Source organism: Berghia stephanieae, chromosome 2 (assembly GCF_034508935.2).
Source record: "Berghia stephanieae isolate SIO BIC M18660-M18661 chromosome 2, UCSD_Bste_1.3, whole genome shotgun sequence".
NCBI lineage: Eukaryota > Metazoa > Mollusca > Gastropoda > Nudibranchia > Aeolidiidae > Berghia > Berghia stephanieae.
In genome coordinates this window covers 87,260,812-87,273,093 of record NC_088361.1, presented here as the reverse complement: position 1 = coordinate 87,273,093, position 12,282 = coordinate 87,260,812, and the positions used below count along the sequence as shown (strand labels likewise).

Genomic DNA, 12,282 nt, shown 5'->3' with positions numbered 1-12,282 from the left:
ACGCAACAGTCTTCTGAGGAAGCTGGCAGGATCAACTTGGTGTGCTAGTCAAGCGTTCCTGGTGACGTCTACCCTGGCACTATGCTATTCCACCGCGGACTATTGAGCTCCATTGTGGGGAAGCAACAACGTTGAGAAGGTAGATGTAAAACTTCGCAAGCCCATGCACATAGTGTCTGGAATGTTGGCAATAGTGCCTATAAAATGTGGCCCAATAATGGCAGCAATCAAATGTGGCCCAATAATGGCAGCAATCTAGCTCCCCGATGTCCGGCGGGAGACGATTACAAACAACTGGCTTAATAAGATCAAAGAGAGAGGGAATGGGGATACCCCTCTAAAGTACATAATGGACGGTGCCTCTGTTTCAAGCAGTCCTATCAACCCTTGTTTGTAGCTTCCCTGACTTCGAAAAGAGTTGAATATAAGAGATGGGGGTCGTTTAGGACGAATTAAATCCCTCGAGGGGGCGGGGACATCGACTCCTTGAACCTGGGGGAGAACTTGCCAGGCTTTTCAATCAGCAAGAGGAGACATTGGGTGGCAGCCAATCGGCTTCGGTCGAGAACCTACATAACGGCACTCTCGCTTCATCAGTGGGGGCTTGCCACCTATCCAACATGTACCCGTTCTGGTTAAGAGCCCGAAACCGCAGAGCATCTAGTTGAACGGTGCGTTGTGACGAAGCTTCCGGACCGGTTCAACGGTACACAATTGCGGTAATGAATTTGTGCGCTGTATTGATTGTCATAACATAGTAGTGTGATCACCATTAGAAGCTGCTGCCTTTTCTCCACTTGGCAAAAAATTATTTTTTTTAAATAAATAAATTATTTGTTTGAATTGTTAAGTTACATGGTTTGAACACAACATTGTTGATATTTAAAATCTACAACAAAGAGCACGGAACTGACGAAGAATACTGGGCAGTAGAAACATTATAAGCTATCAATTCTTTATATTTTTTAAATTAAAATTTGTTCTTTATTGATGGTAGGGACATATAAGTATGGTGAAAATGGGGCTCATGCATATGTTGTTATTTTCATCAGTTCGTTTCAATCGTGATTGTTATAAGTACGAGTATAAGCGTGTTCTACTGCATAGCATACTATCGGCATTAAACAGACTTCGAACTTTGAATTCTGCGTTTGCCGAAGCAGTCTCAAGCTTCAAGTTTTAAAGCCACAGTTGAACTAAAACTCAAAGGGGCGTATGTGAGCCACGAAATGTGCAGAAAATTGAATAATTATAGAGATGTGACTGATATCGAAACGACGTTTCGATCTTTGGTCATCCCCGGAGATAGACACAATTGAGCAATACATGGTGATGAGGGGGGAGGGGGTGATATATATTTAAACAATGAAATTAACAGAGAAAGATATATGCCTATGTGGAGAATGAAACCGTGAAGAATAAAATGCATGGCCAGTGAGCAGATGATCTAGGATACGTTTTTAAAAAGTGTCGGGATAAACGTTGACGAAAGAGAACCATCCCCACAATTCACAAATGAAGAAGAAATGTTATATGAGAGAAGAAGAGAATTGAGAAAAGATGGAATCAGTCGGGATGAACAAAAGACAGGAACATTGAAACATCAAGAGAGAAAGACACAAACATTCCAGTTTTAGAGGAAAGAAAAATAGTAGAGCAACCCGTTTCAAAATAACAAAGATTCCGAAAGTCGTCAAAGCAACAACCTATTACCACGAAAAGAGAAAGTTTGTACACTGTCCTCATACGGCACCAAAGAAGAACTTGCTGAACATTTTGCGGACTACTACTTTAAAATAAATTGTCGGCAATTCGTAATGATTTGGACACCGACCCAGAATGCTCATAATATATCACTTCGTGCGATAAAGAAATCTTAAATTCATCCACTGAAGTCTCCATGAAATCTATTTAAGGCTGTATTATGTCATCTTCCAATGCATTCGTTCGTCATACTCGATCTTCTACGAACGTCTCTTGTTAAGGACTGCTTAGATATACCTCTACCAGTTAGCAATAAATGAATGAATGTGTCCCAGTCATGACGTAACTATATTTTTAGTACGCTATGGTCCCAGCGGTTTTCAGAGGGCTAAAGAAAAGGGGCATTGTTTATGAAATCCCAATAACTATAGGCCTGTATCGAATTTACCTTTCTCTTCTACAATTCTCAAAGAGAAAAATGCACTTCAACAGCTTTATAAAGAAACATGATATTGTGGAATGTGTTCGGTCACCCTATAAAACAAAACCGCAGAACTGAAACAGCAATGCACAAATGTCCTTTAGCAAGTCACACATCAAGGAAAGTCTACCATTCTGGGTCTCCTATTGATCTTTCCACAGCTTTTGACACTTTCGACCCTGACAGCATGCCATAATGGCGTGTGAAGACTATAACATACCAAAAAACTTTTAAATATAAATTGCAAGTTTTATAACTTTTTACTACGCCATCCTCCAAAGTGACCATTCAGATCGATTGCGTTAAAATGGTCAGCGACAATTGCTGGCTATCAACTGAATAGGGCGCAATTGTAGAATAGCAATTCGACTCCGCTTCCAAATTGCCATTGGGTGGACAAAGTGGACAACAATGATAAGGTTGAATTTCAACTCGTTTAACCTTCTGGGTTTTCCCTTTATCCGCAGACATAGCAGCAGCTTCTAATGGTCTCGTCTTACCAGGTTCTATCCAGGTGGTGAATTCGTTGCCCCATTCGTGTGCGGTTATGAACCCGCCCGGTAGCCTCGTCACAATACAACGCTTAACCAGATGTTCTTCGTATACAAGTTGGACATGTGGAAAGTTCCCATTGATATAGGGTGGCAAGTGGCGATATAAAAAAAAAAGACGTGATGAATCTGACCCAATTGTGTCTGAGACCCTCGGTATCCGGTATTGAGATCGTGTTGTGTCCTACCCATTTTTTCTATTTTCCAAGGCTGGATCACTACAGACTAGATCACAGTGACACAGCTTGTTATTAGTTGGTAATATAATCACAGTACTTTGCATTTCAAAATTTGACAACCACACAAATTTATATCATAATTTAAAATTAGTCGATTGGTCGAAGTCAGGAATAATAAATAATGATGAGAAAAAGTGTTCCCATATATTTTGGATCATAACTTTTTGGATGAAATGGAATGCTAAAAACTTACAGTTCATCACAAGGGAAGTAAGAGGTCAACACAAACACAAAATGGAGACATGGATTTAGTGACGGAGAAACCAGCGTAAATTATTTTGATGTTAAATTCTGCTTCAATGGCTATATTTAAATGAACCGACACATTTATGTTACACTTTATTGTTGACTAAAATTTAAGAACTCATTCCCAAACATCCGAAAAAGTAAGTCCCACTGACATGAACTTGATTTTTTATTTGTGGAGACAAGTGACAAGTGAGGCTCATACTCATGTTCACTCTCTTTGGCTTCACTTCATTTTGTACTGTAAACATCTCTAATTATACGTGTTGCGGTTGCAGTTTTGTATTTACTCTGATACACCTTTATATAAATCATTTTAAACAGAAATATAAACATGAATTTTACTTTTACCAAATTACGTGTTCTACGAACAGAATGTGCAGAGCATTCTCATCACATTGTTTGTATTCATGATTCATATTCATATTTTACATTTACACTCACTCCCCTACTCCTATCTAATCATCATCATCAATTCAATGGCCTAAACTTGAAATAACCCTTTCTCATTCATTTTGAAAAATAAAATGTGATTATAACAAAACAACCTCATTTTCATCGATTATTGTGTACGTGCTGAATTGGTAAATGTGGCGTTTGTATGCACCTCCGTTGGAGGTGTACAAAAACGCACCGTTTTATGCACCTCCATTGGAGGTGTACAAAAACGCACCGTTTTTATGCACCTCAGTTGGTGGTGATGGTAAATTAATGAAAAAGTTGCTGCATACGTCCATGAGGTTTAAGTTTAAATAGTTTTAGATTATAGTTTAGCATGCTGCTTAGTGATTACCACAATGATAATAAATTAAAGAATAATAACAATAATGTAATAAGAAACATGGCACACAAATACTGATCTCAAATAAATAAATAATTTTAGAAAATTAAAATCGAAGTTGTTTAAAAACATGATAAAAAGTTTTTGAAAAAAAAAAGAAAGAAAAAAAAAAGCAAACAAAAATAAAGTAAATTTAAACAAAAAAATTGTCTACAATGGGAATCGAACCCAGTACTTTCAAGGTTAGAGTCTGGCAGCTTGTCCACTGCGCTACGGAGCCACCTGACTGTTCATCACATTTAATAAGGTCTTTCTAAAACATTATTTTACCTTCAATACAACTTCTATTTTCTGGTTTTAGTTTTATATTTCGATTTTTTAAATTATTATTTTTATATAAATTTATTAACAAAAACATCCTACAGATGTCACAATATAACTTTCGCCATATCCAAATACAGAAACAAAATATCGCTGATGAAATTGGGTGGGATGCACATGCGTGACGGAGGTGTATAAAAACGATCCGTTAAGATACACCGTCAACGGAGGTGCATAAAAACACTACGATTGGTAAATTAGAAAACCCTCCCCAACAACAACGAAAAAATTACAAACACAAGTGATAAAATAATATTATTAATTATTATGTCGTTGACGAAAATTACGTCTTATACTTTATAAATATGAAATCACTTTCTTTGTATATAGATGCTAAATGAAAATGACTTTAAAAAATCGTTACATGACGATGACATCACTGCACTGAGCTGGTTTGGGATAATAAAACATTTCTGTTGTGATGAAACTGAAACAGCCTCTTCCTACTATAAATATATTATACACAAATAAAGACTATACACTTGTCTCTCTAGTTGTCAGTCTTCTGATCTCAGCTTTTCATTATCTTTATTTTACTTTACCATTACCAATGATACCCCTAAGTAAGAATAAGTGGACAAATCTGTAATTGACTGTCAATTAGCATTTTTGTTTTATTACTCATCTTCAAAAAATGCTTCAACTACCACTGAAATACAGTAAAAAACCGGTTAAACCGAAATTCAAGGTACTTGATTTTCTATTTCGGTTTAAACATATTTCAGTTAGTTTATATATGCATACCTCAAAAATTTGTCATGATTTTCAAGGGTTATTATTCCACGGCTTATATTCATCCCCCTGTATCACATCAAATTATTCAACTATATGTGACTTTGGGGTTGAAGTAGTGTAGTGTGTTTGTGTGAGTGTGTGTGTTGGTGTGTGTCCGGTGCACACAAACAAGCATAGTGATAGTAGGTGCCAAAGAGCCTTTCATTGGGTGAGAGCAATAGTGATGTAACTCCAACGTCATCTTTATGGAGTTACAAAATTATTGCTCTCAAAGCACTGCATTGTGTTCTCACCATCAAAAAGAATGAACTGGTGCAGTCAGGGGTGGAATTGGTTGGGAGGGGAAAGTGAGTGGGGGAATAGAGAAGCGGCAGGACCAATAAGCCATTGTGGATTGGTGTGGGCAGAGGGGGTGGGAAAGTTGGTAGCGAAGTGGAGAGGATTTCAGTGGAGGTGTGTGAGGGGTGGTGAATGGATACAAGACAGCGCATTGGGTTACAGTTGTAATGGGAATTGGTTTGATTATCTGCAATTTTTTTCTTGGGTTATTCGGCAGTTTTTTCAGTTTAAAGATAGTTTGAGCATATGGCTTCAGTTTACTGTTAGTTGTTTAACAACAAAAACAAAGAGAAAAAAACAACATATTGATTTCTATTCAGTTTAGACATTTTTGGTTTAACCGGTTTTTACTGTGAAAAAGGAAATAAATGGGTATAATTATTTTCTTTTCATTTCAGCTGGTCTTTAAAGATTTGGAGAGAAAATGACAATATAAATCAAACGTTTTTTTCTTTACTGTCTCTATAGCAAATTGTGAAACAAACAGTACGTAAATTTTTACGCTAAATAAACCATTAGTACATTACTGTTCAAGACAGAAATATTTTAGGCATAGTCCTCTGTGAGTAGATTCAACTAGAAATCATAAGCCACAAATGACTCATTTAAGTGTGTATACACAACCAGATTTTCATATATGGAACCACATCAAAATATTTTTTATATAGAGTTTTGTTGCAAACAAATGAAAAGAGCCTTCCAATTTGTCATTGCCCCTGTTTGTTTATTTGTTCCATAATAGAACATGTAAGGATATACGAGGACAATTGTGACAATAAATGTTAAAGTCAGGTCAAAGTTGTATCAAATGGATGTCCCCATAATTGTGATATCCCAAGACAAGCTTATAGCTTTGGTACTCAAACGAAATAAAATCACTAAAAGGCTTGCAAGCACCATTCAAAAAGTAAAAAAAGTAACTGTCTTGTTTCAATTGAGGTATTTTTTTCTCTCTTTACATGACAACATTTAAGAGTAAGAAGTGTGATTGGTGACTAATCATACAGTTTGTAAACTTTTGCCTCGACATTGTGTCCAATGCAGAGAATGACAGGTGTTATGAGGTTTAGTTAATGATCAAAATAAAGGTGTATAGAATTGAATTAAATATGGGTGAGGAAATTATTACTGAACAGCTGAAAAGTACAATGAACGTGGACAAACCTTGAAAATGCTTAAGGTAAACACTCTTAATAGCGTAAATGTTACATTTGAAAGCTGGGACTGCTCAGTTATATATCAGTTTAGCATGAAAATCTAGTAAAAATAGTTGGTTGAGGAAAAGTTTACCTCTAGTAATAATAGTTCCATCCAAAGAGTGTTAAAATCTTACTTGTACTGTATGACTGTTGAAAAGGTACGTAAGAGACCCATAATTCATTTTTATTTAGCTGTAATAAGCAAGTATCTCTTTTCTGCTGAACACCAATACATAAATATTTTTTCCTAAATAAAAATTGATTAAAAATATTGTGTCAAGAATAATATTACTTACTGAAAATTAAGTGAAAAAATGCTGCCCATTTATTACCAGCCAACACAATAGTAAATTCAAAACGCCTTTAGGCAGGATCTATTACTTTTTTTTTTTTCAAAATGTTGAAATGCGATGAGTCAGACGTTTGCAGGCTTCAACTTCAATTTTTGTTTCTATCCTGAGATAGAATTTTTAAACAGTTAATATCATCATACATATAAGTCACATCTGAAAACATTTAAAAAAAAAAAAAAAACGAATATATATGGTATTTTTTATTAAGAAGTCTCGTGTTTGAAATTTTTTTACAATACTGATAAGTTTGGAGTCATCTTAACTCTTTCAGCGCCAATGGCCTCACAGTGCAACTGGTCTTGAAAGGCAAAAATAATAATTTAATCCAATCCTACTTTCTACAAAAGTACTATAAATTGAACCAATGGTATCATTTCTTTCATCAGAACATTCAATTGGCCCTAAAGGGATGTATTTTAATTGGGATATTGCACCGAATTCGAATGTCGCTTTGTCTTAGCTTGTTATTCTCATGCTGCCTCAATCAGGTGTCAGTCATTTTGTGATGGAAATGTAAATATAGCCTCAGCGCTGAAAGAGTTAATCCATTAATATTTGAAGTAAAACATTTCTGGCCATAATGAAAAATAAAAGTTTTGTCAGAATGTCATAGGTTGTCTAATCAGCCACTGTATAATCTGGGTATGGAACTAAACTTTTATAAAAACAAAAAAAAAACTTTTAATAACTGCAAATCCCAGCATATATTTTGAATATATGCACGAAGATAGACTTGATTTTGATGGTCTACTTGCAAGACTCCAGCAGCTTGTAAACAAGACTACCATATAATTCTGATAAAGCCAACCCTGCTTTACCAGTTAGTTGAGTAAGATTGATTTACCTTAAGCAAGGTTGACTTTATCCATTGTCAAATGGAAATAACAGAAAATTTGGAACTAGCAAAAGGTGTTGACTTTACAAGTGTTGACTTTAAGCGGATTCCACTGTACTTCTATGACTTTGAAAAATATAAAAAAAGAATAGTTGGGAGTCATTGTAGTAGCGTTTGTGTTTTGTGGCTTTCTTAAGTCATGAGTCATACCAGCCTTTCTTTCTGAGTAAGAGAACTCTTGTCAAAGATATATTTTTTAATTGGCGTTTTTAATTGATGCTGAGGTCATGTGTCATGTGATATGACTGTTGCTCCTAACGGTAGTTATTTATAGAAAATATAATATCTTAGTGCAGTTGTATTTATGAAAAACCCATTCCAGCTGACACTTTAAAATGAAAGAGCGAGGGGGAATGAGACCTTGAATTTTTTATGTATAGAGAGTCCCAGAATTGTACTGTTATATGTGTGGGTCCCAGGCATTTCTTGAACCCTTAAATGATTTCAAAAGCGGGTAAATAATTTTTTTTTTTTTTTAATGAACATTTTATGCAACATCATAAATAATTGTTTTAGCATTTCAATGGTATTCTGTAATCATAATATAATCAACAATAGTGTGGTTTTGTTTTTGGCCCTAATCTCATGAATATTGTATAATTTATTTTATGCACCTTCAAAGAAGCCTGAATCATGAACTCATCAATACTTTTACTGTTTACATATTACATGTGTATCTCTGCTTCCAGTCTTTAATCTGTTCATGTGTGTCGTTCATGAGTCATTGGTGATAATGCACTTGTGTGTTGTTTTATATGATCAGTCATGCATGTCAACATCTATTTTTAGCTATGGATTGGTATGGTTCGGATTCCACACACACATATATATATATATATATATATATATATATATATATATATATATATATATATATAATATATATATATATATATATATATCTTCCTCTTTCCTTTATTTCTTCTTTCTTTCTTTTTCCTTTTTTTACTAATGCATGCATGTGTCTGTGTTCTACTCTGTAGGTATAAGTAAACACTGAAGAATCAGTTGATCATAAACATTTACATGGAAACAAATTGTATATTTTGACCTTTGGAAAGAGAGGTTGATTCAGGTCATGTCACACTTTAAAAAAAAAGGTATGGATAAGGATTGATCATTGATACCCGGCGGGGTATAATAGTATAAACATTGTTACCATATCAGTAAGCCCCTAGCAGTAACAGCTGTTACCAGCAATTATTATCTCTTGCCCTCTATATTTCACTGGTGGTAACTTTTCATTGTATGGTGAGGAGTGTGCGATGGTATTTGTTGATATTTCTTGTTATAATTCAGACATACTATTATTATTTTATTATTATTATTATTATTATTATTATTATTATTATTATTATTATTATTATTATTATTATTATTTTTATTTTTATTTTTATTATGTTTAACTGATACTAATCAAATTATTGATTTTGTTATTGGCTTATTTATTATCTCTGTCTGTGTGTGTCTATGGATGTGAGTGTGTATTTGTGCATTTGATAGGTGTCAGATTTCAACATGGTGTGTAGTGTATATATGTAAAATAGCCATATGGTTGGATTATAATTAAATTGCTGCAGTCTGGATCTTACACATATACACACTGTGTTTACTTTGATCAATAAATTAATTCGATCATGGGATGGTTCATTGAACACGTTATAGATTTTGAAAGAGTAAGAATGGGTTATTGAATTGCATCTAATGTGAGGATTTAATGTTTATCTATATCATCATAATCACAGTCTTTCATCAACAAAATAGGATAATTTAGATGGAAAATGTAATCCTTTTGCACGGATGTTCTATTTCGAGTTGATATGATGAAGTGTGATTGTTTTTTTAAAAGGTAAGGCATGTGTTTCACAATGATTTTATTTGGTTTAGTTGCTTATTGGTTGTATCAGATGGGTGAAAAAAAAAAAAGAGCGAGAGAGAGAAAGAGTCAACACTGAATCTGTTGATTGTTATATTTTATGCTTTTTGGTTATGGATTGAATTTTCTTATTGTTCTGGTTAAAACATCAAAAGAAAATGACCACAGCTACAGAAGTTGTTCGCACTGATGTGCATGAATGTCCATAGTTGTTTTTAAAAAAATACGAATTTGTGACTTTCATTATTCGCTTGATATTTTTCTTTCTAAAAACTTCTAAAAACTAGAGTTTTTAATTATCCTGAATGGGAATAGTCACTTTCATAATTGCAAAGAAAATTCTTTGGTGATGATGATAACAATGATGATGATAATATAATTGTGACAATGATGATTTTTGGTTGATTCTTTTTTTTTTCTCACCCCTTTTCCTTATTCCTTTCTCCTCCACCTACTTCTTCTTCTTCTCCTCCTCCTCCTCCTCCTCCTCCTCCTCCTCCTCCTCCTCCTCCTCCTCCTCCTCCTCCTCCTCCTCCTCCTCCTCCTCCTTCTTCTTCTTCTTCTTCTTCTTCTTCTTCTTCTTCTTCTTCTTCTTCTTCTTCTTCTTCTTCTTCTTCTTCTTCTTCTTCTTCTTCTTCTTCTTCTTCTTCTTCTTCTTCATCTTCTTCTTCATCCTATCTCATTATTATTACTAATAGTATTATTGTAGAAATTAATAAGCCAATAACCATATTTATTATGCTAACACTAATTATTATTATTATTATTATTATATTATTATTATTATTATTATTATTATTATTATTATTATTATTATTATTATTATTAATATTATTATTATTATTATTATTATTGTTATTATTATTATTATTATTATTATTATTATTATTATTATTATTATTATTATTATTATTATTATTATTATTATTATTATTATTATTATTATTATTATTATTATCTTTATCATCAACACTATCACCATCATCGTCATCATCATCTTGATTTATCATCATCATTGTCACCATCACTGTAATTGTCAGTACAGTGTATGTAGATGGTTTTTATTTCCACAAGGCAGGGGAAGGTCTTAGTCTTACCCACAGGCTAGTGGAGGATCCTAAACGGATTATTATTCATCAATTTATACCAATTCCACTTCCTCTTCCACCCATATGCTTTCTGTCCTTGTCCTTGAGTAAAAGATAGTTTGGTTAAAATCAGACCCTGTTGTGATCTTCTTTTACTATTTGTATAGATGTGTTCTCTTTGGGGGTGATGACGTTTTCTCTCTCTTGACAGTCATCCCCACGTCTTCTCTATGTTTTAATTGAGATTATTGAACAATGTGCGCTTAATCATCTTGGCAAGGGCACTGTATTGTTGTTTTGAGGGGACGTAAAGAGTGTCTCAATTCTGGTTACTGGGGCTCAACACTGCTCAGGACTCTGGGCCTTAGAAATGAACAAAATGTATCGTCATCTTCCTCATCCAGTCATCCAGGTCATTGTTGTCATTGTCATTGTCGTTGTCATCATCATCATCATCATCATCATCTATCATTATTATCACCATCATCAACACCACCATCATATTTTATTATTGTATCTCATAGTGTTGTAGTTTTTATATGTATATTTGCTTTAAGTATCCATGCACATGCCAGTTTATTTTATTGTCTTGTTTTGGCTGTATCGGATTATCAATTTGAGCAGCTTCATTCTCTGTACTTTGGGCTTTCACCAAGTTTTGACAATGCCTGTAAACAATTATGATATATACCTGAAACTGATGGCCATCAATCATCACACAGTTATTCACAGAGTGTCGGAAGCTCTCTACACTACACTACACTACAAACATTTCTTTATCAGCCAACCCTTCCGCATTTGGCGGAATCATTCCTATTACTATTATCACTCTTTCTTTCTCCCATTCTGCTTCTAAAATTTTGAATATCAAAAGTAGTGATAATGATAGGGGGGGGGGGGGGGGGGGAGGGGTTGAAGATAAATTATTTAAATGATTGCCAAAAAGGGAGGTAAATAGTAAAATAGGTTTGCCAGCTGTGCTAGAATCATACTGCCTTTAAATGTTTGTTGGCAAAGTTGGTGGTAATTGTTTTGGTTCTCTATTGGTAACAAATTCCTAATTTTTAACTCTGAAATTCCAATATTTTGATGCGCTTATTCCACTTTTTTGCAATATGAAGGGTTGTCAGAGCTGATATTTCCATAAGACAAACTTATATTCTCTATGAGCATTCACTATGCAGTGGTAGCACCAGGAGTCAATTCATCATTGAGAATTATTAAGACATCTCACTTTTTAAAACTTTTATGTCAAGGAAGTGAGAGAAAGTGAGATTAAGATAGATAGGCCATCAGATAAAAACAGGTGTTGTCAAAATTAGTTTGATGCCTGTGACTTCATTTACCATAAATGTATCGACGTTTATTATTGCTACATAGGCTAGACAACTATTGAAACATGCATCTGCACTGG

The 12,282-nt window shown here is 34.2% G+C and overlaps 1 protein-coding gene across 6 annotated transcripts in view; it reads left to right on the top strand.

Annotated features, from left to right (window-relative positions):
- Positions 1-3,169: 3,169 nt before the first annotated feature.
- LOC144965744 (C-myc promoter-binding protein-like) overlaps positions 3,170-12,282 on the top strand; it is a 50,275-nt gene continuing 41,162 nt past the window's right edge. Inside the window, exons 1-3 of one of the 6 annotated variants that reach the window (XM_078901390.1) lie at positions 3,189-3,361; positions 8,888-9,004; positions 12,249-12,282. The exon at positions 12,249-12,282 is cut by the window's right edge and continues 62 nt beyond it. The gene's annotated coding sequence lies outside the window, so the exon portion shown is untranslated. Of the gene's footprint in view, positions 3,362-8,887; positions 9,005-12,248 lie in introns of all 6 variants that reach the window. The other 5 variants (XM_078901393.1, XM_078901389.1, XM_078901392.1 and 2 more) reach the window with 5 other exon arrangements.